At 39.0% G+C, this 23991-nt stretch overlaps 1 long non-coding RNA gene across 1 annotated transcript in view; it reads right to left on the reverse strand.

The window, feature by feature from the left end:
- Positions 1 to 215: 215 nt before the first annotated feature.
- LOC143435066 (uncharacterized) overlaps positions 216 to 23991 on the reverse strand; it is a 45181-nt gene continuing 21405 nt past the window's right edge. The window contains exons 2-3 of the long non-coding RNA XR_013105029.1: positions 607 to 689; positions 216 to 308 (exon numbers count right to left, since the gene is read on the reverse strand). This is a non-coding gene — a long non-coding RNA (uncharacterized LOC143435066). The remainder of the gene's footprint in view (positions 309 to 606; positions 690 to 23991) is intronic.

The raw sequence follows: 23991 nt of genomic DNA on the forward strand, positions 1-23991 counted from the left end.
TGTTTATAGTCACTTCAGAGAGAAGAAAATAACAAAAGGTATTTTGTAAAAGAGAGAGAGAGAGAGAGAGAGAGAGAGAGAGAGAGATTATTACCAGTTTCAGAAGCTAATGTTTGATGAAGAAGGCACCGTGCACATTAATTATATCTGACTTTTATTCATACCCAGAAATTCCAAGAACAATTATTTTAAAGCAAAGTAATCCACTTACCAGAATAACACAGAACAAACCATAGTGTTATAAGACCTGTCGGTATCTCTGGGAGCAGAATTATTAGTTCATAAATTTAAGGCAGACACATAGACACCTAATCCAAAAAAAAAAAAAAAAAAAAAAAAAAAAAAACCATTCATTTTTCTCTACAAAGGGAAAAAAAACCTTCAATCCTATTTTGACAACACACGCGCACGCGCGCGCACACACACACACACACACATCTTTGCAACTACATCGGTCAGAGGCTTAGCCTGTATGAGCAGGTTTTTATATATTCAGACCAAAAGAAAAAAAAAAACCATACACTTTCATCCTGAGGATGCTCGCTGGGTCTCTCCCACCCTCCAGCGACAAACATACTTCCCTCCTGCACATCTTCTCTTGCTTACCTTGAGCAGAAAAATCTGGAAAGGGAGACCTGCTTCTGTGAGCCAGCATCAGAATGTGGCCAAGGGAAATGAAATCTCAGTTCCTGCCAACAAAAGAAATCTTCGACATTCGATAGCAGGAAAATACAGGGAGCTGACACCCCATCTAATCTCAGAGCTTTCATACCAGATATTTTAACGAAAACAATTCAAGCCCCTGACGCAACAGAAGGTGGCCTTTGCATAATATTTAGTTTCTAGTGTCTCCAAAACATATCTGATATTTATTTATGATCCAAGTATATTAAGCCTGAAATGGAAAAGCTTCTAAAATTTCCAAAGTGCTTACATAAAACTGCCTGTGTAATTATTAGCAAGGAAGTTATCAGAAAACATATTTAAGTGCAACTTACGTGTCTGGTTATTGTGTGCCTTCCCCACACTTACCCCTGCATCATGAAAGTTTCTTGAAAGTTTTTAATGCAGAAACCATGAATGTATCTGTCAAAAATCTCTCTGGATCCAGTTTTTTTTTTTTAATGTCTGAAAAGAATCCTAGGAAAGTCTGTGCAATGTTTCAGATTTAAAAACAGATAATTCAAGATCGAAGATCCCATGTGACAGTCATTAAGGGGGCTTTATTGGTGCACAAAAAAGCAGGTTCCTTGTAATTGAGATTGAAAAGTGAGAAGCCATTATTATTAACACCAATTATAATAAATGAACAAAGCTTCTAGTACCCAAACAGTGTTGGGTGCACAATTAGATGTACAATTGAGTTGTTGACCAAAAGGGTCCCATGGAAATCTCCAAACAATGCAGAGAGCTGTCAAGCCAATAGACTGCTCTATGCAAATGAACAGCAAGGCACCATTGTTGACAACAGCACCCACAGGACTCATGGAACATGGAGTTGTCAAGCTAGTACCTCCAAAAAATCATCACTCTCTTTTCTACTGTCATTGGTCTGGGAAGGTTCTGTGCAGTCCACCAAAAAAGGAACATAAATGCTAACCCAGCCACAAAACCTTTGATCTACAATGATGTCCTGTCTGCAAAATATACTAGGGAAATGATGGCACAAACATGGGGAGTAACCAATCAATGTATGATTAGACTTAAGGCCCACTCAGTGAACTAAAACCCATACCTGGCACTGCTTGAGTGGCCAAGAACCAGAGGCTAGGTAGCCCAGAGACCTGGGGTAAAACCAAATATTTCTGGTTAAAAACAAAAGTGACAATAAAATGACTTCTGATAATATTCTGCTATACATAGATCATAGATTCATCTATGAATAGCAGAATATTCTCATCATCAGAGAAGCCTTTTCCTGCAGCAGATAAAAACAAATACAGAGACCTATCTATGGCCAGTTATTACTCAGAGAGAAATCTTGGAACACGCAGATCTAAATGGGTTGTCTCCATCAAATCCCTCCCATTAGAGCTCAAGAAATCCCACAGAAGATGATGTGGGAAGACTGTAAGAGACAGAGGGGATGGAAGACACCAGAACAAGGCCCTCTAAATCAACTGAGCAAACCTTATACGAACTCAGAGACTGGAGCAAGAAGCATAGGGCTGAGAGGGGTCTATACCAGGTTCTCTGCATTTAGTTTTGTTTAGTATTTTCATGGGACTCCTGAATCTGTGAACCTGTGGTCCCTGATTCTACTGCCTTCTCTTGGGGCTCTTTTCCTTCTGTTGGTTTGCATTGTTCAACTCTGGTGTATTGCTCTTTATTTTATCCTTTTTTGTTGTTGTTGTTGTTCATTTTGTTATGTTTGGTTGCTGTCTCTCAGAAGCCCGTGTTTTTTGTTCTTTTCACCCATGACAGACAGAAAAGATATGGATCTGGATGGGAGGGTAGCTGGGGAGGAACTGAGGGGAGTAGAGGGACGGAACCGTAAGCAATCAGGATATATTGTATGAGAAAAGAATCGATGTTTTTAATTAAGGAGGAAAATAAAAATAAAATAATAACATTCTATTGAAGTGGACTCTAAACAATTGTTCCATATACCATAAAATTATCATATTCATCCTGGCAAATTGACACAACATTACTTTTGTGTGTATCGAAACATTTTTACACTGTGTTCAAGGCTGCTAAAACAATATTAATTGTATTTTACTGTTTTTCTAATTCTTTTAAAGGTATTTTTACCAAAATTTCATATAAGGTCTGATCCAAGTTAATTGTGGTATATAATTATGTAATTAATACATCCCTAGACTATTTTGCGCAAAGTGAATCTCATAACAAGATAATGAGGGTCATTTAATTTATATGGCAGGGAAGGGAAGAATGGGAAGTCTGAGTGAGCTGTTTAAAAGGATAAATTTAAAATTCAGTTACTTTGTGGTGTGATTAAATAAAAACACAGGTTGAGGCCAGAAAACTACATCTAAAACTGGAATCACACATACCAAAACAAAAACAAACAAACAAACAAAAAAAGGTAAAAGAACTTGACTCCAGTTTTATCTAATGTCTCCTTACACTGATTTTATTTCCTACACTACAAAATTACAATGTAACTATAAAGTTTATTGACCTGGTACAGCTGAGCTATGAAAAGACGGCCATATGCATAATATCGATCGTCATCTGCAGACTATTGATCTGACTGTGCTATATAGATAACGTACTTCTCATGTTCCTCAATAACTAGAGAACTTTAGCCTTTAGCAAGTCATGAGAGATCTCTTACATCATCAATCCCCAGGAGGAATGAAAAGGTTAATTTGACTAAACTGTCCTGGTGTTAATGCTGTTGAAACCACTCTACTCCTAAAAAGGCAAAACTTCCAAAATAAATAGAGCTCAGTTGCAGATGCCAAAAGAAAAGTTCTCTTTTATCTCTAATTCTACTGAACCCTCCGCTGGACTCTCTACAGAGCCAAAAGGGGAGACACAATCAAATGCACTCTTAGTTTTGTAATGTTCTGCGGCATCACCGATAAAAGCATCCTTTAAAATGATAGTTTTATTATTTCTTTGAGAATGGCATACAATGCATTTTGATCTTACTTTCTTCCCTTCCACAACCCCAACTTGTTCCAGATCCACCTCCCTAACCAACCAACTTCATCACTCCTTCCTTCCCTCCCTCCCTCCCTCCCTCCCTCCTGCCCTTTCTCCCTCCTGCCCTTTCTCCCTCCTTCCTTCCTTCCATCCCTCCATCTCCTCCTGCTCTTCTCCCTCCCCCTTCCCGACTCTCTCCATAAAATCCAATTTGTGTTGCCCCAAAACTTTTAAGAGTCGGGCTTGACCCTGGAGCTTGGCCTACAAGGAGTCACACTCTTAAATTAACTCTTGTTCTCCCAGTAGTTATTAAACACCAATAGCTCCTTGCCCATGGGAGGGACTTCATGCTTTCCTGCCTCCCTCGTGGTAGGATTTTGTCAAGCTTGATCTTTCACAAGTCTTGCACATGTTGTCACAATGATCGTTAGTTTGCATATGCAACGACCCTGCTGTGTCCAGAGCAGTTTCCTTGTAGTTATCTACCAACTCTAGCTCTTACGGGTGCTCTCTTCCTTGAAGTTCCCTGAGCTTGTGAGGAAGGATGTGATAAAGACATCCTATTTAAAACTAAGCATTCCACAGTCTCTTATTCTCTGCATGTGAAGCAATTTTGACTTCCTATGTTAATTCTCATTTATTGCCAGAACTAACTTCTCTGATCACTATTGAGAGACACACTGATCTCTGGGTATAGCAATAGGTCATTGTGAGTTATTTTGTCGGTATGTCCATTTAGTAAAATAATATTGGTAGGTTTTCCTCTAAGACCAATGACATATCTAGGGACATGTTCTTGGCCTCATTGACAGTATAAGGTATGAGTTCCATCTCATGGAACAGGACTTAAACCCAATCAGAGAACAGTCACTCTCCTAATGTTCTGCCACTGTTGCATTAGTGGGTATGTCTTGCCAAGACAGTCATCATTGTCTCTCACATGGTTAGCAGCTGATTAATGTGAAAGATTCCTTTCATCCTCCAATAGCATGCATAACACCTTCCAGCATTATGAATGTTAACAAATAGAGATAAAGCTTCCAGGTTCCACCTGATTTCTCTATTTGACTCAAGAATGTAGTATCTCGTTTGCTGTGAAATTATGTCTTCCAGTAACTTCAGAAGCTATACCTATAAAGTCTGTCCAACATGATTTCTCAAATGGAAGCTGAACAAGGCTGATACCAATGGACTCGGAAAACCAGACTGGAGGAAGCCCACCAAGCCTTGATGCTACACACAAGGAACTATAGACAACGAAGGATAGCTGGGAGTGGAGAGGTGCTCTTTCCCAGGGAAGAGCACACCAATTGGTTGTCTAATGTTAAGTGATCAGCCTTGAAGAAAACATTCATATAAGTAACGTTTTATGGAGCAAACAGTTTATATTTAGAAAATATAATATATGTATATGCATGAAATAACAATTAGTGGAAAAGAGGTTATGACTTCAAAGGATTTCAGGGTAGGTTTTGGAGAAAGAAAAGAGGGAAATATAAATATATTATAATCTCAAAAAGGAAAAAGAAAACAATGTAGTGTCTTCAGCAATATTGTCTTAATGTCAAGATCTAGAGGGTAATAAAGAGAATGGCAACAGCCTACAGTGTTTAGGAATCTATGGGAACCCACCGGCCAATAACTCAAAAAGAGGAAATCTACTCCTGATACTGGGACTTTATTTGCTAGCATTTGGTATCTGGTTTGAGTATTCTCCCCCCAGTATTACTGACCAGGACACATAGGTAATGTTTTGCTTGTTGAAATTAATGTTGCATTAAAGCAAGATGAAACTGCTATTATTGTAAAATACAGATTACAATAACCAGGAATTTCTCTAAACAACATCAAAATCCTAGAAGGGTGACCAAACAGAGTTTGGGAGGAGTACTTATTAAGGCCAAAAGAGAGTTTAAACAATTACATTATAAAAGTTCAACAGTAAAATTCATAGTTGTGTTTCTTATCTCTACTCTTAAAAAGGCTAACAAGCAGTTAATTGAGAAAGAAGAAGAAATAACCTCAGAATATGGATGCAATATAATAATGAATACTCAGCTCCTGGGTTTTTATACATACCTAAGAAAATAAAAAATGCTACTTGTTCAAAAGCCCAGAATTCTCTTCTTCTTAATTAACTAAGTGCCCTCTCATCTTCAATGCACTCAATCACACTGAGTAACATTTTCAACCAAACTTGGAGGGGAACAAAAAGGCTAAAGCACAGATTCTTGATTGCACTCAATCCGTACTCTAAGAACCAACTGCAGAGCCTTTTCCCTGCATCCATGGATGGGTGTGGCCAGCCAGTCCACTAGCCAGCAACAGGCAGACACATATTTGCTCAACCTCAAAGAGCAGTGCATATTTTCCTACATTCCCCGACTCCACAAATATCCCATCAACCAAATGAAAAGCCTAGCTAAAGAAGACTGACTTTGTCATTGGAGAGTTTAAATTTTGGTATGGAAGAAATATTTGCGCACCAAATTTCTATAACGTAAAAAAATGCAGTGACTACTATAAATCTGGTTAGAAGAAAAGCCACACATCCATACAATTCCAGAGGCAACAGCTACATCATGAAAGAAGATTTGTGAATGTTTTAATAATCACTCTTGGAAATATTCCAGATTTTAAACAGATCTGAGAAAAACAAAGCATTATAGCTAAAGGTGGAAAAAAAATCAACATTTAAAATAATGAATTTAAACTAATCTTGTTGTTTTACTTTATGCAACCCCCAAAAATCCACAAGAAAGAGCCAAATTTCATGAATAAAACATTGTCTTAACTCTGTAAGAGAGGCAATTTTCCAAAACCAATAACCTTTAGATGAAAAGTTGAAGGGAAGAAATATCACTTTATTAGATGTGGACACTCTCAAATTACCCTAAAGATTCAAAGTCACATTTTATTTTTTTTAATTAACACTCTAAACATGCATGGTGAGGTGTCTCCTACCTTTGCTGTTTAATGATCCATCTCACTGAAGCTCAATCCTGTTACAGCCAAATCGGGAGAAAATGAGGCATCTGTTCTAAACCACATATAGCTTGTCTCTTCAAGCAGAAAGTTGACTAAATTCTCCTAGACTAGGAAGAGACTGGCATGTTTGCTCGGGCACATCAGAGGATTTAATTGCAAAGCTGGGAATTATTCCACAGATGTGAATAGATATCTAATTTATGTCACAAAGGAGAGATTATACTCTCAGGAGCGGTTATTTACATAGTCATTTCCCTAACTAGATTTCCACACACATGAGGATTTCAAGTAAGGAAAGTGTTGCCAAAAATGCCTCACCACGCCAACCAAGAGGAGAACATAAATGTCTTGTTAGCTGTAAATAATGAAAAAAGAGATCTTTGGGAATATAATTACAGCTGGCTTATCCTGGAGTTTTAAGTATATATTAGCCCAAGTAAATGGCAGCATATTAATCTTAATTAGTCAAATAAGATAGGTTTGTTGTGCATGTTTCTATAAATTTCAAAAGAAGTAATAAGTGAAGACGAGGGGGAAGATCACTTCTCTTTTTCTTTCCAATTTCATTTTCCTACTGTAAAATCCACAAAGCATCCTCGTCTGTGTAGGTTAATATATGTACTTCTGTCCTCTCCACACATGCACACTGCTTCACAGTAACTCTTCTGAACTTCTTATATAGAGTGTTCATTAGAAATGTTTATGCTAATCTTCTGACAAAATGGTTTATCAGAAAATTTGCAACATTTTATTTTTCTCCCCTACTCTTTCTATAACTCATGGTAGCTTATTATCTTTATCTATAGTTATTTAGAAGGTATTCTGAAGGCAAAGAGGATTGGACGTGAAGTCAGAAATATGAAGCTGGCCATGGCACTGGGAAGGCTATGTTGTTACTGTAACTATCTGTATCTATCATTTCGGGCTCAAATGAGAAGCACCCTGCTACATGATCAATCACTCTCTAACAAGTCCTAACAAGGCTAAATCTAACTGAAACTTTGGCTTTTAAAAATAGGAATTCACACTTAGATATCACTTGTCACACACACAAAAAAAAAGTTGATCTTTTCCTTGGTAGATATAAAGTCAGAAAACTACAAAGAACACAGACAAGAAGAAAGAGATGGAGGTGGGAAAGACAGAAAGCAGAAAGAGAAGAATGAAGAGAGGAAAACAAGCACCCAGCAGAGTCAGGATGCTAATCAGAAAAAAAAAAGCATTTAAAGAAAGAGAGGAGGCACTCCAGTTTGGGGGCAGAGATCGTAACCATGTCTCTGCTTTGAAAATTGTCTTAACCAGTTTCACTTCCTCCCACTTTGTGTGGGGAACCACAAAGCTGCTTCTCATGATTGTACACTGCTCAGTAGTCTTTCTTTAGATTTGTGGGTCTCAGAACAAGTAGTGACCTTTGATTAGCATCTGAATGTTAATTATTTAATCCTGTACATCAGCTGTTGCAAAGCATGGAAACTGCTGTGATGGGTAATCTGCAGGAAAGCAATATATCGATAACAAGCCCAGTGAGGTCTGGATTGACTAAGTAAAACTACAAAGAGGTTTGAGTCCCCGTGACCTCATCACTCTTACATGTTGTATGCTCCAAATTCTCCCACATTCTTCCAGCCAACCAGTTCTGTCAACGTAAAACTCATGGTCAGGTTTACTATAACAACAGCCTCACTCTACAGTACCAGTTTCTGAATTATTTACTTTTCTTATTGCTTGGATAAAATATATGATGGAAGCAACTTGGAGGGAGGTTTCCTTGGGGTCACATGTTCACAACAATGGAAGCAAAGCCTGAGACTCCATTGGTTGTGGCAAGAGCTTCCAATAAGACCTACCACATTCTAGTAGATTTGGAAGTATAGACTTCATTCAGAACCCACTAGAACCACCCATATATCCCTAAATCTCCCAGTTACCTAGACCCATTGTCCAAAAGTTTCCATAATCTCCAAATACAGCACCACCTTGGGACCCACTGTTCAACCCGAAGGTCTGTGGGGTTGTTTTACATTCATACTCCTGCATCTTAGCCCCTGAATATAGGCTTTTAAGTAATATTTACAAATATTCAAACAGAAAACTTAGAGAGAATTTTTATGTGGTAAAGAAAAGAAGCCTAATAACAATATGGCACAAAAATTGTTTACATGCACCTTTTGCAAACCAACAATAACTGCAAGTGTTTTAATGCTATTTCATCCTGAAAAAAATCAAAATATTGATACAAGAAAATGTTAGCCTTAAATTCTCCGTAAAGATTTACAAAGTGCCAAAATTATTTTCTATTTTGGTTTACTAGGCTGTAGATAGCAACAGTTTAGACAATGGTGTTTTTATCATAGAAAAATTAGATCAAGAGAAAGTCTAGCATTGTTAAGAACAAGGACCGATAGAGTAATAAAGGCTTCTTTTCTTTTTCTTTAAGATGGGGTCTCATTGAATAACCTTGGCTGATCTAGAATTTGTTATATAGATCAGATTGGCCTCAAATACACAGAGATTCACTTACTTCGGCCCCCTCTCCCCCAGTACTAGAATTAAAGGTATGTGCCACCATGCCTGGCCAACAGCTACATTATAAAGAGGTATATAAATCATTTGGAACTTGAAGATCCAGTATCATAAAACAAAAGATGGAAAGAGGGGTAAAATATGACCTGTGAAATCTCTTAAGCTTTGAACATGCATCAAGAATTAATTTCAATAAAAGGTTAAGTAACCATATCTTAGCTAACTATAATACTCATTTTTATTAGAATGCATTCACAAACCTATGGGCTGGTATGCAAGGGAAGAAACTAACTCATAAGAAAACAGAAAATTTCAGAGTCTATGAAAGAATAACAGCAACTGCCAGAGACACAGGAAGCAATTCTCTGGAAAACCATCATACCTCATTCCTACGCTATTGGCATTTACAGAACAATTGCAGTTGTTATCCACCACTGTTCCATGTGTAGACCAGAAGTGGACTTCAATGATCAACTGAAGTCTTACCACTCAGTGTCATGTGCTTCAAAACCCAGAGAAGAGGTTGATTGCTTTAAACATTTCCCCCCTGGAGAGTTTAAAATGTTAGCCCATCCCTGAAATTTCAGAGTCAAGGTCTCCAGGTGGTAGCTCTCACCCTTATCTTGGTTTTAAATTTCAGATCCGTCTTACAATGTAAGTGGAGTTGCAGAAAGTTGTGAGTATAAAATACAAAGTACCACGTATCTACTTCCAAAGAATAAGTGAACACAAATAGTTTAGGAGGCTTTTTGTGACTAAGGCTACAAGACCATGGGGGTCAAGAATGAACTAAAGCCAAAACCCATATTGGACAGTAAGCCTTCCCTTTCATTCTCCACTCTTGTAACACATCATATTGAGAGGAATTGTTCCCATATTAACATAAATCTACCCGATTAACAAAAATGTTCTGTGCTGTTCTCTCTTCATACCGCCAATATTTTTCTTATATTGTTGTACTTATATCTAATGAGGATCAATTATCTAGTAGAATAAACAATCTGCCATTTACCAATAGACTATTAAATATCATCAGCAAAACTGATCACCTATCCAAGTTAATTAACACCGTAAACAGGCCCTCTTGAGAACACACCATTCTTTGACTTCTAGAAAAACCTTCAACAGAACACACAATGATTTTGAAAATGGGGCCACCCTAACAGTGATATTCTAGCTTCTTGAAATACCACATGTATATTATACAGGTACCGGACACCCCATTGGGAAGCCACTATCTTTGAACAAAGTACAAGAAATTTATAAAATAAAGAAAAAGCTTGAGCTAACATATCCCCAGCACAGGTCAACAGACAGACTAAAAAGAAGTAAAACTACATTACCTCAAGGATTCAATCAGATAGCAAGACCTCTCCCTTCTGGTTTCTCTCATAGTTATAGAAGCCTCATCCTGCCATAAGCTTTCCAGAGAACATCAATTAAAAGACAGAAGACTTGACCTAAATATCAAAAGAAATCACTTGAAAAACCTTAACTATCAACCCATCCTTCTCTGTTTCCTCCAGAACATGCGCCTCTTAAAGGCTCCTTGGAAGTGGATGAAGTGGTAGTTTTATCTCAGTCTAACAATTGATGGTGACTCTGGGTCAGTACTTCCAGATGCTTTTGCACATTAGTCTGGCCTGTAACATCAAAAAAGCAGGTAACCCTTGAAATCCAAGAAAGAATCCCAGGCTCCAAGGTAGAAAGAGTGAGTTCCATAGTAATACATCCTGGTCCTAATATTCAGTTTACAGGAAAACATGGCTTAGCTATCCTTTATACCTAAATAGCGCCTGCAAAGTGGGATTTCTTTCAGAAATTAACACATCAAACTGGGAATGGGAAACTGTGTTATACAGTGGTGCTCAACAGTTACAAATGCTGTGAATGTCCATGAAAAAGAATTTCCTACTTAGAACCTCTCAGGACAATCCACTTGTTTATTCTGCTAAAATATTTAACTGTACATTGAATGTGCACCAAGCCGCTCCATGAACACTTGTAGGAACCATGGAAGCTATGCACTGTCTGGTCACTACTGGATTTTCTTTCTTTTCAAATCACCTCTCTTCTAGAGCAGTTTCCTTTTGGAAAATAGTTAAGAATATGTGTCATGTTTGCCTGCTTAAACTGTAACTACTCAGAGCATTTTGGAATGAAGCCCATTACTCCCTAGGCTTCATTACACATAAAAATTCCCACAGTTGGTGTTCTTTCAAGATGCAGCAGTCAGCACAGTCTCCAAGAAATGTTCTCTTTAGCTTTGATAAAAGAGAATTAAAATATATCTGGACTTCCTCAAGCCTGGCTTCAGGCTCTTATGGGAGGCTGCAGTTGGTAGAAAGAAATTAAATTATTAAAAAGGGAAGTTTCCAGTGGCCAAAGGAGAGATGTAGCCATGAGATTTACATAAAGATCATGAGTATAAACACACACCTGGACCCCTATGATGTCTGTTCTGCAATATATATGCACCTTTCCTTATTCTGTGGCCACTGAAAACCAGAATATCTAAATAGTGGTTCTGCTCAACTGAGCCCCTTGCTGCCATGAAATAAAGGCAGAGTAAGTTTATGTGAAGTTTGAAAGCACAGAGTATTTTACTTGTAGATAATTAATCACTCCCAAGGAGTTTGGGTTGATGCAATTTTTATTGGTTACAAATGAGCAATAATGTGAGCATTTGCAGGATTCTATTTACATTAATCTTGGGCAGTCACATATTTAAACTACCAACTAGAATGGAAGAATTGTAGCTTTTCATACAAGCAGTTGTGGTTTAAATACTAAATCTGTTACCTTGCAAAAAGGAGGCTCACTGGCTTTTTAAGACTGGGTCCCCAGCTGATGGATTCAATCTTTGAGAATCGATTGGATCATGAGGGCTCTGACATAGCAAATAAGTTAATTCTATGGTGGATCCATAATTGGATAGCATTATTGAGAAGTGGTGGTGACTTTCAGAGTTGAGACAGAGCTTGGTAAAAGTCACTGGGGAGCTTGTCCTTAGGACATCTTGTCCTGAGCTTCTGCCCACCCCACTCTGCTTTCTGGTTGTCGTGAGGTAAATGCTTTTTTTCCAGCATCATGTACCACCCTACCACATGCTTGGAAACACTGATCAAAGTAACCATAAACTGAAACCATGAGCCAAAGTAAACCTGTCCTCTTTTGACTTAACGTTCCTAGGTATTTTGCCACAGTGATGGAATCCAACGAATAAAAATTCCAATAACATAAGCTGACAAAGTGTTTAAACATGATGATATGCTCACTGGAAAATTGTTGGCTATACATGTTTGGTTCTACATGTCCCCAGTAGTTTCTCCTTGTTTAGATCCACATTAATATCCAAAAATAAAATGGCAGAGAAATGTAGAAATAGCATAATTTTCAAGTGATGAGATGCACAGGAGGAGACCAGACTGCTGAGGAGCTATGCATTGCAGGAGGACCCACATGCATATGGAGGGCTACTGCTCTTCTACATGATCCATGGATATGCGCTGGAAAACTTTATCTCTAGGACTGTATAGTATCCAGTCTGGGTGTGATACACCTCATAACGCTATCTTCTGGAAAGTGCTCCAAACTGGGAAACACCATGTTGCCTTTGAGCTAGTTCAATGCTAAGAAACTATAAGAAAAGAAAAAGCATCTAACTGTCTTGATAATTATTTAAGAAGTACTGTAAATAGGTGTAGACATATCTGAGACATTGAAAGATTTAATTCTGTAATGACAGACAGGAATGTTTTTCCATTTGGTTGATCTTCAGGCAAATGAAACCACAGGTGGAAATGCTTGATCAATCTTCCTGTCTCCACACCCACACATCTGGTGGAGCATATCAACAAGGAAAAAATGCTTCATCAAATTTCTATCAGTGAAATATACTGAGGAGAGATGCCTCCCCTTTGTCAGACTTTTACACATTAAGCCTCATCATTTACTTTATTTTTAATCTAAGCAATAACCTAAAGTTGTCCTTTATGAACAAGATGCCTAGACATTGAGTAAAAAACTTCTAGAAGACCTCAACCACATGACCAACCACTATCTATGGGTAAAGTATTCTTATCTAAATACTATAAAATGCCATGGTGGTAAGCATAGGATGCTTAAGATTGTACTCGAAGCAGGATCTCTGAACAATATGAATATAAAGAACAAGACCACTCTGGGTCCAAGAAACCTTAATTAGAATATGGTGATTTCCAGTCTCTCCTTTTTGCTCAAGCCAAGCCTTCAAATGGGGTCAGCACTCTATTTACAATATAGAATGACATACCTATAGTGACATCTTTTCCCCTAGGTGATTCCTAGGCACTCATGATTTTTGTATGATGGTTTGTATATGCTTGGCACGGGGAGTATCACTATTTGGAGGTGTGACCTTGTGTGTCACTGTGGGTGTGGGCCTTTACACCCTAGTCCTAGCTACCTGGAAGCCAATCTTCCACTAGGAGCTTTCAGATGAAGATGTAGAACGCTTGGCTCCTTCTGCACCATGCCTGCCTAGAGGCTGCCATACTCCTACCTTGATGATAATGGACTGAACCTCTGAACCTTTAAGCCAACCCCAATTAAAGGTTATCCTTTATAAGATTTGACTTGGACATGGTGTCTGTTCTCAGCAGTAAAGCCCTAACTAAGACATTTTGAAATTCTATGCTTCAAATGCATGGGCTCAAACAGTCTCTGTGTGTGTGTGTGTGTGTGTGTGTGTGTGTGTGTGTGTGTGTGTGTGTGTGTGTGTGTTCTCTCTATGAGCAGCCCACTACACAGCCAGAATACATGTTCCAGTCATAAGGTGTGGCCATGAAGGACTGTGGATATGGGTAAAGCACAAATAATCAAGCTGGTATATCCATAGAGACTCCCTGGATACAGTGGAGTCAGGGCAGGAAAAGGAAGATTAAAGCTAAGGGATTCATGTATTGTTCTACAGGTATTAGGATAGCCTCAATTTGGTTAAATCAGACAATAAAATAAATGTTATTTAGGGTCTTAAAGAAAAGTCTCCTCCCCACCCCAACTCTCTCTCTCATGCTTCTCTTACCAAACCATGGCTCTATTGGACATGAATGAACCTAAACTAGATGAATGAATGACAGCTCAAAAGATAAAACCAAGACAGACCTGAAAATTGGGTTATAAGTGTAATCTATCAACACCAAACTATAGCCAGCCCTCCCTTGAAATGAGTCCCCACTGACACTGAACCCAGAGCTCCATGAAGAATTGCCATCCATTGCCAGGCAGCCTTTTTTTTTTCCTCCCTATTAAATTTTCTCCCTCATTAGACAATGTTATGCACGATATACCCAAGAGGTAAATAAAACATCACTCTTTCCAAGTATAGTGGTGCCTTGGTCTATAACAAAAATCATCACATCTTTGCAGTTTCTGTGTGGTTCTGTAAGGGTTCATCTGTTAACGCGGTAGGATAGCATCCCAAGTAAAAGTATACAAGATGTGAGAAACCTAAAGAAACCAGAGAATCATCAGGAAGTCTTACAAATACTCCATAGAGGACTGGAGGATGAATTCCCAAAATAGAAAAGAATCAAAAACAAATAGTAAGCAGAAGTTTATAGAAAAACATTGTAGATGACCTTCCTGGAGCCATGCCTGCCCTGGCCTCTGAATACAGGATTTAATCAGAACCAGATGGTACTTTGCAGAAGTACACACCCTAAAGGAGGGGGTTTCTGAGAAAGCCTAAGGCCATATCTTCAGTACCTGGCTAATATGTCTTCCATGCTGCTCCTAGTTGAATTCCAGTAGACAGACTTCATCCCACAGAAGCTACATGGTACACCATGACAGAAATACACAATGCTTCTAAGCTGTACCATTGTGGACCACTGTTTACTCCAACCGTTCTCAAACCCAACTGTCTATCACAATGGCTCTGGGAGCATCGCTAACACAGAGATTCCCAAACAGCATCCACACAGAGCCTGAATCAGGATGTCCCAAATAATGATGAGACAGTCCCACTCTTAGTAAATAATCAAGATAATTGTGAAAGCAAAGTCATTCAAGCCCGGCAGAACTCTGTCAGACCAGGATGCTGTCACATCCTCACACTCTGCCTTTTCCCCCAGTGGAGTGTTATTAGAAGCATCTGAAGATGCTCTGCCCACCATTATGGCAGTGAAGCAGCACAATAAACGACCACCCTTTCCAAGTCCTGGCTAGGCTCCAAATGACTGCCAATTTCAACACATCCTGGAAGGTCTCTCTCTTCACTCTCACTCATGGAAATGACTTGAGCTTTATTTTATTAAAAAAAAAAAATACAAAAAAGTAAAGTAAAAAAAATAAAACTAAATATTTACTATGCAAGCATGAGGGCCAGTGTTCGGATCTCTAGCACCCACAGAAAATATTTGTATCCCAAGTGCTATAGGAGAAGTAGGGATAGGTGGATCCCAGGAGCTTGTTGGCCAGCCCCCCTTACCAACCGGTGAATTCTGAGTTTAGTGAGATATTGTCTGAAAATTTAAAGTGGAAAAGAGTAAAAAAATATCATACATCAACCTCTAGCCTCCATAGCCTCCCACACAGACAAGCAACACATATACAAGTGCAGGCATGTGCGCACACACATGTAGATACACACATATTTTAAAAACATAAATTACATACATGCAACAACATAAAATTTTCAGCATTACTGACAGCTGTCATTCATAGTCTATTGACAAAAGCATTTTTGTGAATTTGTAACCCATTTTTATCCTTCCCCTTCCCCCTCCTTATCCCACTAGCAGACATACTGCAGTCCATGATATATATTTTTATAAAGTAATGATTATCAATGAACTGGTGTACTATACTTCTAGAAGAATAGGCTTCTAGAATGATAATACCTCCAGGAAACCAATAAATTTTCTATTTCTGAATATGAACTGAGTGTTTTCAGGGTTGAGGAATAATTGCTTCCTTTGTTATAGGATTCAGCAGGGAGGAAATTACAGCAATCAATCAGCCTAAATTTTGTGTTTAACTGATAATGTACCACAGTCATAAATAACTTTAAACATGCATATTGCTGTCTTCAGAGAATGGCTGAAATAAGTAAAATTAGGGAAATATGACCAGGTTAAAGACCCTCCTTGTTTCTGAAAGGCAGACCATGGGAAGCTAGGCATCATTTAGGCTAGCAAACTGAGGATGAGTGAGCTGTTGACAACGCACAGGTTAAAGAGCCCAACACTCCCAGCATCCTTCTGAGGTTTAGTGGTACCCAGCTTAGAAAGGTAGTCAGTACACTGATGGACACTTCCCCCCAGGAGCAGTCACTACCTGTGCCTCTGGATCTCCTACAGATCTCAGGGATAGAGCCTTTCTGTGAATGCCCCCTGACCTTGACAGTCTAAAATCTCAACACTGTGTGATAATGATCCCGCCTGTTGAAGGAACAAGTCAATGTTCTAAGCATGCTATACTGGCTCACACGCAGAGTGCTAACATGGCTTCAGATGCCAGGGAAATGGAAAAGTAAAGCAAACAGATCAGAATCAAGGGTGGGCACTGTACCCATTCACTTCCAAGGGAATGGCTGTGCTCAGGAAGCATCTCACTGGAATGCTGTCCTCACACTGCTTCTCTGCTGATGTATGTCTCGTCTCTCTTTATTGTTCTTTTGTGCTAAGCTTCACACGGTTTTCCAGGATAATTTTTTTAAATGAAGCTAAGTGTTCTCCTTTTTTCGATTACATGTAAACTGTGTATAATTCCATCAATGCATACATTAAGTCATCATGAAATCACTTGAAACCAGTTTTAACAAAATGCATAACACTCACATTGGTCAGCTTGAGGTGGTCAAATATTTTTCTTCCTGCTACTCATCACTCTATTTCAAATACTACCTGTGCGCTGGTAGACCTTTAAAACAAGGTAGAGGTGGGAAATTCTAAAGTTATTTAACCAATGGAAACAATCTACACCAGCTAGTATTTCAAAAATTTAAGAGTAAATAAGTAACATTGGACTTTTGACCACATCACTTCTTTTAATGACCCTGTCTGCTGTTCATGTTCTTTTTCATTGCTAAGCTCCACCCACTGCGATGAATAAAAATCTATATCAGCAGCATTACTTTAAAACACGGAAATAAGATAGGCACAAATGATAGCTTACTGTCCTGAAATAGCCACAAATTCCACAAATCACCTCAGCATTGTTGAAGACAGACATCTTCACAGCCAAAGTAAATAAAGACTTCTATCAATGAATTGAAAATGTGTTTCTAAAAACCCCTTAGTGTCACAGATGACATTTCAATTGCATAGGTCTTCCTGTGTCTACCCTTAATGGTGACTACATAGCAAGTGGCAGACATTAGATGTATCCCCTAAGAGGATTTAAATTGGCTCTATTAATCTCTGCCTCTTACACCAAGACAATGCTGAAAAATTAATGCCTGGCTTAATATCTTACAAATACTCCCTTTGAAATATTAATTTTTCTTCTGTTTCCCTCAAGAGAAAAATCTGGCATTGAGGATCTAAAAGAAAACAACTCAATGAATTTAAACTTACTCTAGACAGCCTCTGTCTCCATCACTCAGATGTCTTCCTGATGCTGCTTTTGAGGGTCCTGACACATGGAGCTATCTCAATTTCAAGCTGACATTTTGACATGCCCCTTTGTCTACAGCCTCAATATGTCTACTGCACCTATTCTTTCCCACCCATGCCCTATGTTGTCCTCTCCCTGTGATCCTGTTCCTTCTTTGCTTTCCTCTCATTGTTTATTAAATAGGAATACAGAACCCCACCCTCAACCCCATACCATCTGCCCTTATCATGGAAAAACTAGGTATGCATTTTTTTAGGTATTTGTTTTATCAAGACCCTAGTACTTTATTTAAATTAAAATAAAATAAATATGTAATGATATTTTAAATCCTTTACAAGTAAAAATTAAGACACTGGAAGTTTTAGAGTTCTAATACACTACCTTGAGCCACACTCCCTTACCTCAAAGACAAGCTTTCTCTCTCTTTCTGCTGCTATTACTATTTTGAAAGAAAAATTCAGGGAGCATTAACACAGTCTGCACAGCCTCCTCTTGTCTTTGTAGTCTACAGCTAACCATTTCCAACCAAACTCTCCATGACTTCTGAGATTTCTCAGTATTGTTGATCTTCTTTCTAAAGCTCTTAGTTAGCCTAATTCAACCCATTTCTTCTGCACAAATTCCAAGTTAACACCAGAGAAACAGCCAATGGAACCACACAAAGCACTTCTCCACTTCTAAGTGCAGGCCATGCCCAAATTATCTCTAACCAGTCTCAAATATATTTGTGTTGCAGTAAACAACTTTATCCTTTACTTCCCAGGGATTGGGATAAGTTTAAATAAATTAGCAGTGATGTGCCTAAAGAAATGTTCTTTCCTATGTATTTTTATTTAAGTTTTTGACGTCTTCTTTCTCTTTCCCCACCTTCCCCCAGATTCTTCCTGCCCTCCATATCCATGCAACTTTGGAAACCAAGTTGGTTTCTCAAACAACTGAGAATAGTTCAACCTCATGAAAGACCCACCTCTACCAATCCTGGGCATATATCCAAAAGGTGCTCCACCATTCCACGAAGACACTTGCTCAACCTTGTTCATAACAGCTTTATTGAGAATAGCTAGAAACTCAAAACAACATAGAAGTCCCTCAACTGAAGAATGGATAAAGAAAATGCGCTGCATCTACACAATGGAATATTACTCAGCTGTTAAAGACATCATGAATTTTGCAGGCAACTGGATGGATCTTGAGAATATCATTTTGAGTGAGGTAACCCAGCCTCAAAAGGATATGCATGGTATGTACTAACTTATCAGTGGATATTAGCCATAAAATACAAGATACCCATGCTAAAATCCACAGACCCAAAAAAGCTAAAGAAGAAGGAAGGCACAAGTGAGGATGCTTGAATCTCACTTAGAAGAGGAAATACAATAGTCATAACGGGCAGATAATGGGAGGAAGCTAAGTGGGAAAGGGTATGGGGAGAGGAGTGGGAGGGTTCAGGATCAGGTGTGGAGAGGGACAGGAGGGATGGCCAGATGGTCATGAAAATGAATGGAAATCTGCAACTGATGGGAGTGGGGAGTTATGGGATATCTCCAGGAAGAGACACAAACTTGGGATAAATAAGAGAGAAGCATAAGAATCAATGGGAGTGTCCTTAACTGTGACACACAGTGTTGAGGATATAGAACCTGAAGAGACCACCTCCTGTACCCAGGCAGGAACCCCAATGGTGTAACAGGGACACCAACCCACCCACAGAACTTTTGACCCAAAATTTATCCTGTCTGTGAGAAATGCAGGGATGGGGAATGGAGCATTGACTGAGAGAACAGGCAGTCAATAACCAGCCCAACTTGAGATGCATCCCATGGGCTAGCACCAATCCCTGACTTTGTTATGCTTGCAGACAGGAGTCTAGCATGGCTGTCCTCTGAGAAGCTCCACCCAGCAGCTGACTCAGATAAATGCAAATACCCACAGCCAAACAATGGATGGAACTTTGAGACTCTTATGGAAGAACAGGCGAAAAAATTACAGCCTCTGGGGGATAGGAACTCCACAGGAAGACCAACAGAAGACCGACAGAGTCAACTAACCAGAACATCGGGGCTCTCGATTGAGATTGAACCACCAACCAAAGAGCAAACACAGGCTGGGCCTAGACCTCCCTACACATATGTAGGAGTTGTGAAGCCTGGTTTTCATGTGGGTCCTGAACAACTGGAACAAAGTCTATTCCAAAAGCTGTTGCCTGTATGTGGGAAACATTCTTCTAGCTGGGCTGCCTTGTCTGGCTTCAGTGAAAGAGGAAGTACCTAGCCTAGCAGAGACTTGAAGTGCCAGGGTGGGAGGGGAAACCCAGGGGAGCGCCCACCATCTCGGAGGAGAAGGGGAGGAGAAAAGGGGGGAAGGATTTTGAGAGGGAGGCAGTGAGCAGGATGTAAAGTGAATAAGTAAAGAAAAAAATGAAAACCCATTCATTTCCCCTTTGCCATCAGACACCAATTGCAAATAGCTTCTTGGTTGGGGGAAGGGACCCCAGATGTCAATAAGTATATCAGCCACCTTCGAGGCCAGTCCTCATGCTCAAGAGTAGTTGGCCAACACAAAGGACTTCCATAGTTTTGTTTGGTTGTTTTTGTTTTGCGTTTCGGGGTGTGTGTGTGTGTGTGTGTGTGTGTGTGTGTGTGCCCACTTTGTCTTGTCTTGGCATTTTTTTATCTTTTGCTAGTTTATTTTGATTTTCATTTTTGTGTTTTTATGAGTTTTATTTGTATCTTTTTTTTCAATTTTTTTGTTTTGTTTTGATAGAGAAAGAGAGAGAGAGAGAGAGAGAAAGAGAGAGAGAGAGAGAGAAACAACATTAAGCTGAGTGAGTTAGGAGTTACGAGGGGATCTATGAGGAGCTGGAAGTAGGGAAGGGACGTGACCAAAATATATAAAAAATTAATTTTAATTAAAATAAATAAATAGCCCAAATTAAATAAGCAAAAAGCACAAAATAAAACCAAGTTCATTTGTGTTACCTAACTACTCTTGAGCATGGGACCTGCCCTGGAATGCAGGTGATATGCCCAGTGTCACTCTCTCGATGAAGACTGATTTTTCCCTTTCCCAGAGACGATCTATTGTAAATAGCTGCCTGGTTAGGGGAGAGGCTTTGTTCTCACTTCCCTTTCTCCATGCTGGGATTTTGTGTGACTCATGTTTGTGTTGGTCACGTGCACACTGTCACAGTCTCTGTGAATTCATGTTGCATCAGCCCTGTTGTGATAGGAAAATTCTGTTTTGAATTCAAGATTTGAATTTTGAAGTTGTCCATCATCATCTTTGACTTCTGCCCCCCTCTTCTATATCCTTCTATATCCTTGATCCTAGAAGGGAGGAATATAATAAAGACGTCCCATTTAGGGCTGGTATTTTAAAGTCTCTCACTCTAAATGCTGCTGAGTGGTGGGTCTCTGATGAGAGCTGCTCTGATCTATGTGTATGTGGAATTGAGAGTCACCATATTGCTATGCTCCTTTAGACAAATAATAATAGTAGGCATTCCCCTAGGGCAAATGGCCTAAATAATCTCAGGTTCTTGGCCTCATTAACAATGTCAGGCATGGGTTTCATTTCATGAGATACCCCTTTAAGAACCCCTTTTAAAAAGTGGTTGCTTTCTCATGACATTTGTGCCACTGTTGTATTGATGTGCATATCTTGCAGGCAAGTCACTATGTAATTCCAAAGGTTTGTAGCTAGGCAATATTGATCACTTTTCTCATCCAGTAGTGTGTAGAGTATCTTCAAGTTCTATGAATACTATTCAGTAGTAGGAATGAAACTTCCAGCTGAGTAACAGTTAGATTTCTCTGTGTCCTCTATGTGGTGTCTTCAACAATAGGTAATCTTAACTAGCTTACTATCAGGTTGTGGAAGGTAACTAATAGTTTTCACAATAGCCTCTAATAGTTGGGAAATTGGGGAAGATCTGTTGGACCTCATGACCAAAGAAGACTCAAAGCTATTATCCTTTCAATGTGCTCTTCCAAGTCTTTCCTACTGCTTTTTGTGTCCTCAGGCCTTGGCCTTTCCCTGCTGCATGACACAGGAAATCACTTTCATCAGACAAGGATTCTTTCTTTACTCATCTTCTTCCAAAGCTTTCCATACTCTTCCTCCATAGTGTCTTCAAAGAAGTACTAACTCCTCAGGAAAGCTTGCTTCTCTTTCTTTTCCCTCCCCAGGCCAGTGAAAATAGGACTCTGCCTTCAACAGTGACAAGGGTCTCATTAAGGTCTCTAGTAAGCCCTCTCATCACGTGTAGGTCTCAACTCTGACTGTGTCTTCCTCCAATTCCTCCAAAAATAACTTACAAAAGGGCCCTCTCTTCCTGTCCTTGCTGTCAATCCTGTTTGGTCCCCCAGTTCCATGGCTTTTCCTACGCAGCTTCTTCCACCTGTTCTTCTTTATCTTCCCATTTCACAGGCAATCGTTTGTGGTATTCAGTGTCACATATGGCCTCTTCCTTAGCAAACCCACACATTCCTATCTTCAATTATTTTTTTACGTAGAAGACTTTTGACGCTGGGGCCTCTAGCCTCCAGCCTATTAAGGAGTTACTATCTCATCTCTATTGTCTGGGTGGTACCCTCAAGTAGAAAGCCTGAAGAATAGTGTTTTCTATGTCAACAGCTAGAGGGCTTTGGGCAACCCACTTGACATCTGAGACCTAACTTGGAATAGTAATAATACTTACTTCATAAAGTTAATGATAAAGATACAGTATATAAGAATAGGAAAGCCATTTACTTATGTTGATTTGTCAAACACCTATAACACTATATGTGGAGGAGGCTTGCAGTACAGCAGATTGCCAATTATACCTCCTTTGATCTTCACAAGAGCCCTGCAAGGCAAGCTGTTTTTATTATCCTCATTTCACACATGGAGAAACTAGATCACAGCTACCTTCCCTGAATTTCACAGTTAATAAATAGCAAAACCTTAATCCAACCAATGTGGGGTTGCTGCACCCTGAACCACTGCTCCAAGTTGCCTCCAACTGCACTGCATTTCTGACTGTAAAACCACTATAGAAATCTCAGTATCATTATTAAATGAAAAACCAGGAACATGAGAGCATCCTCGTCTTTCTGGTTTCCATTCTCGTTATCAGCTTGACTTTGCCTCTTATCCCCAGCTTGTAGTATTGCCAAGTCCTATGAAAAGACACCCTTGTTCCCTAGGTCTCCTTCTCCTCTCCTTCTCCAAGGCATATCTTGTTCCCATAGCTGATGTTTCTATTTGAGCCCTTTTCATGATGTCAATAAAGAAAGAGAGAAGAGGCATAGAGGCAGAAACAGGGAGGAAGGGAGAAATACATGGAGGGGGAAAAAGGAATGAAGAGCCTTCTGTCATTGGGAAAGTTCATAGTATTTGAATAAGGTCTTCAACTCAGATAACACTTATAAAATAATACTAAAGTTTCTGATTCTTATAATTGCTTCCAAGTTATACAAGGGAAAACTTGCTTTTAGCTTTTAGGAAACATTTAGAGGTAAAAGCACCATTGTATTTGTGACTCACTCTCAGATGCTCTAGAGCAGTGGTTCTCAGCTTGTGGGTTGCAATCACTTTGGTACCAAAATACTCTTTCCACAGGGGTCACATGTCAGATATTCTGCATACCAGATGTTTACATTATGATTCATAAGTGTAGCAAAATTACAGTTATAAAGTAACAATGAAATAATTTTATAGATGGGGGGTCACCACAACGTGAAGAACTGTACTAAAGGGCAGTAGCATTAAGACAGTTGACAACCATGACTCTAGAGGAAAAAAAAAAATATATATATATATATGTATATATATATATGAAATTATATATAAATATATATTTATATATAAATATATATTTATATATATGAAATTATATATAAATATATATATATATATATTAGAGAGAGAGAATAACAAAGAAACATAGAAAAACATTAGCAAGTACCAGATCCAGCTGAGAAATACTGTAACACTACTGAGTGATTCCTACAAGTCCTTTTTCTAAACACAAGATACTTCAGAATAAAATTGTTTTTAAAAGTTAGCCAATCTCCTTGCCCATGGGCTCATAAGACATCCTCATAGCCCTTGGCTGCTACCATGTTCTCCAGACTCAACTGAGCGTCTTCCCACAGCCACTGTGCTTAGAGAAGGCTCTTCTGTTACATGTGCTGGGGCCTGCTATCTTCTTGAAGACCAATACCAATTTCAAATTTTTCCTCCAAGATCTGCCTGGAATCCTACTTCTTCTGAAAGGCT

This window comes from Arvicanthis niloticus, chromosome 19, assembly GCF_011762505.2.
Source record: "Arvicanthis niloticus isolate mArvNil1 chromosome 19, mArvNil1.pat.X, whole genome shotgun sequence".
Lineage (NCBI taxonomy): Eukaryota > Metazoa > Chordata > Mammalia > Rodentia > Muridae > Arvicanthis > Arvicanthis niloticus.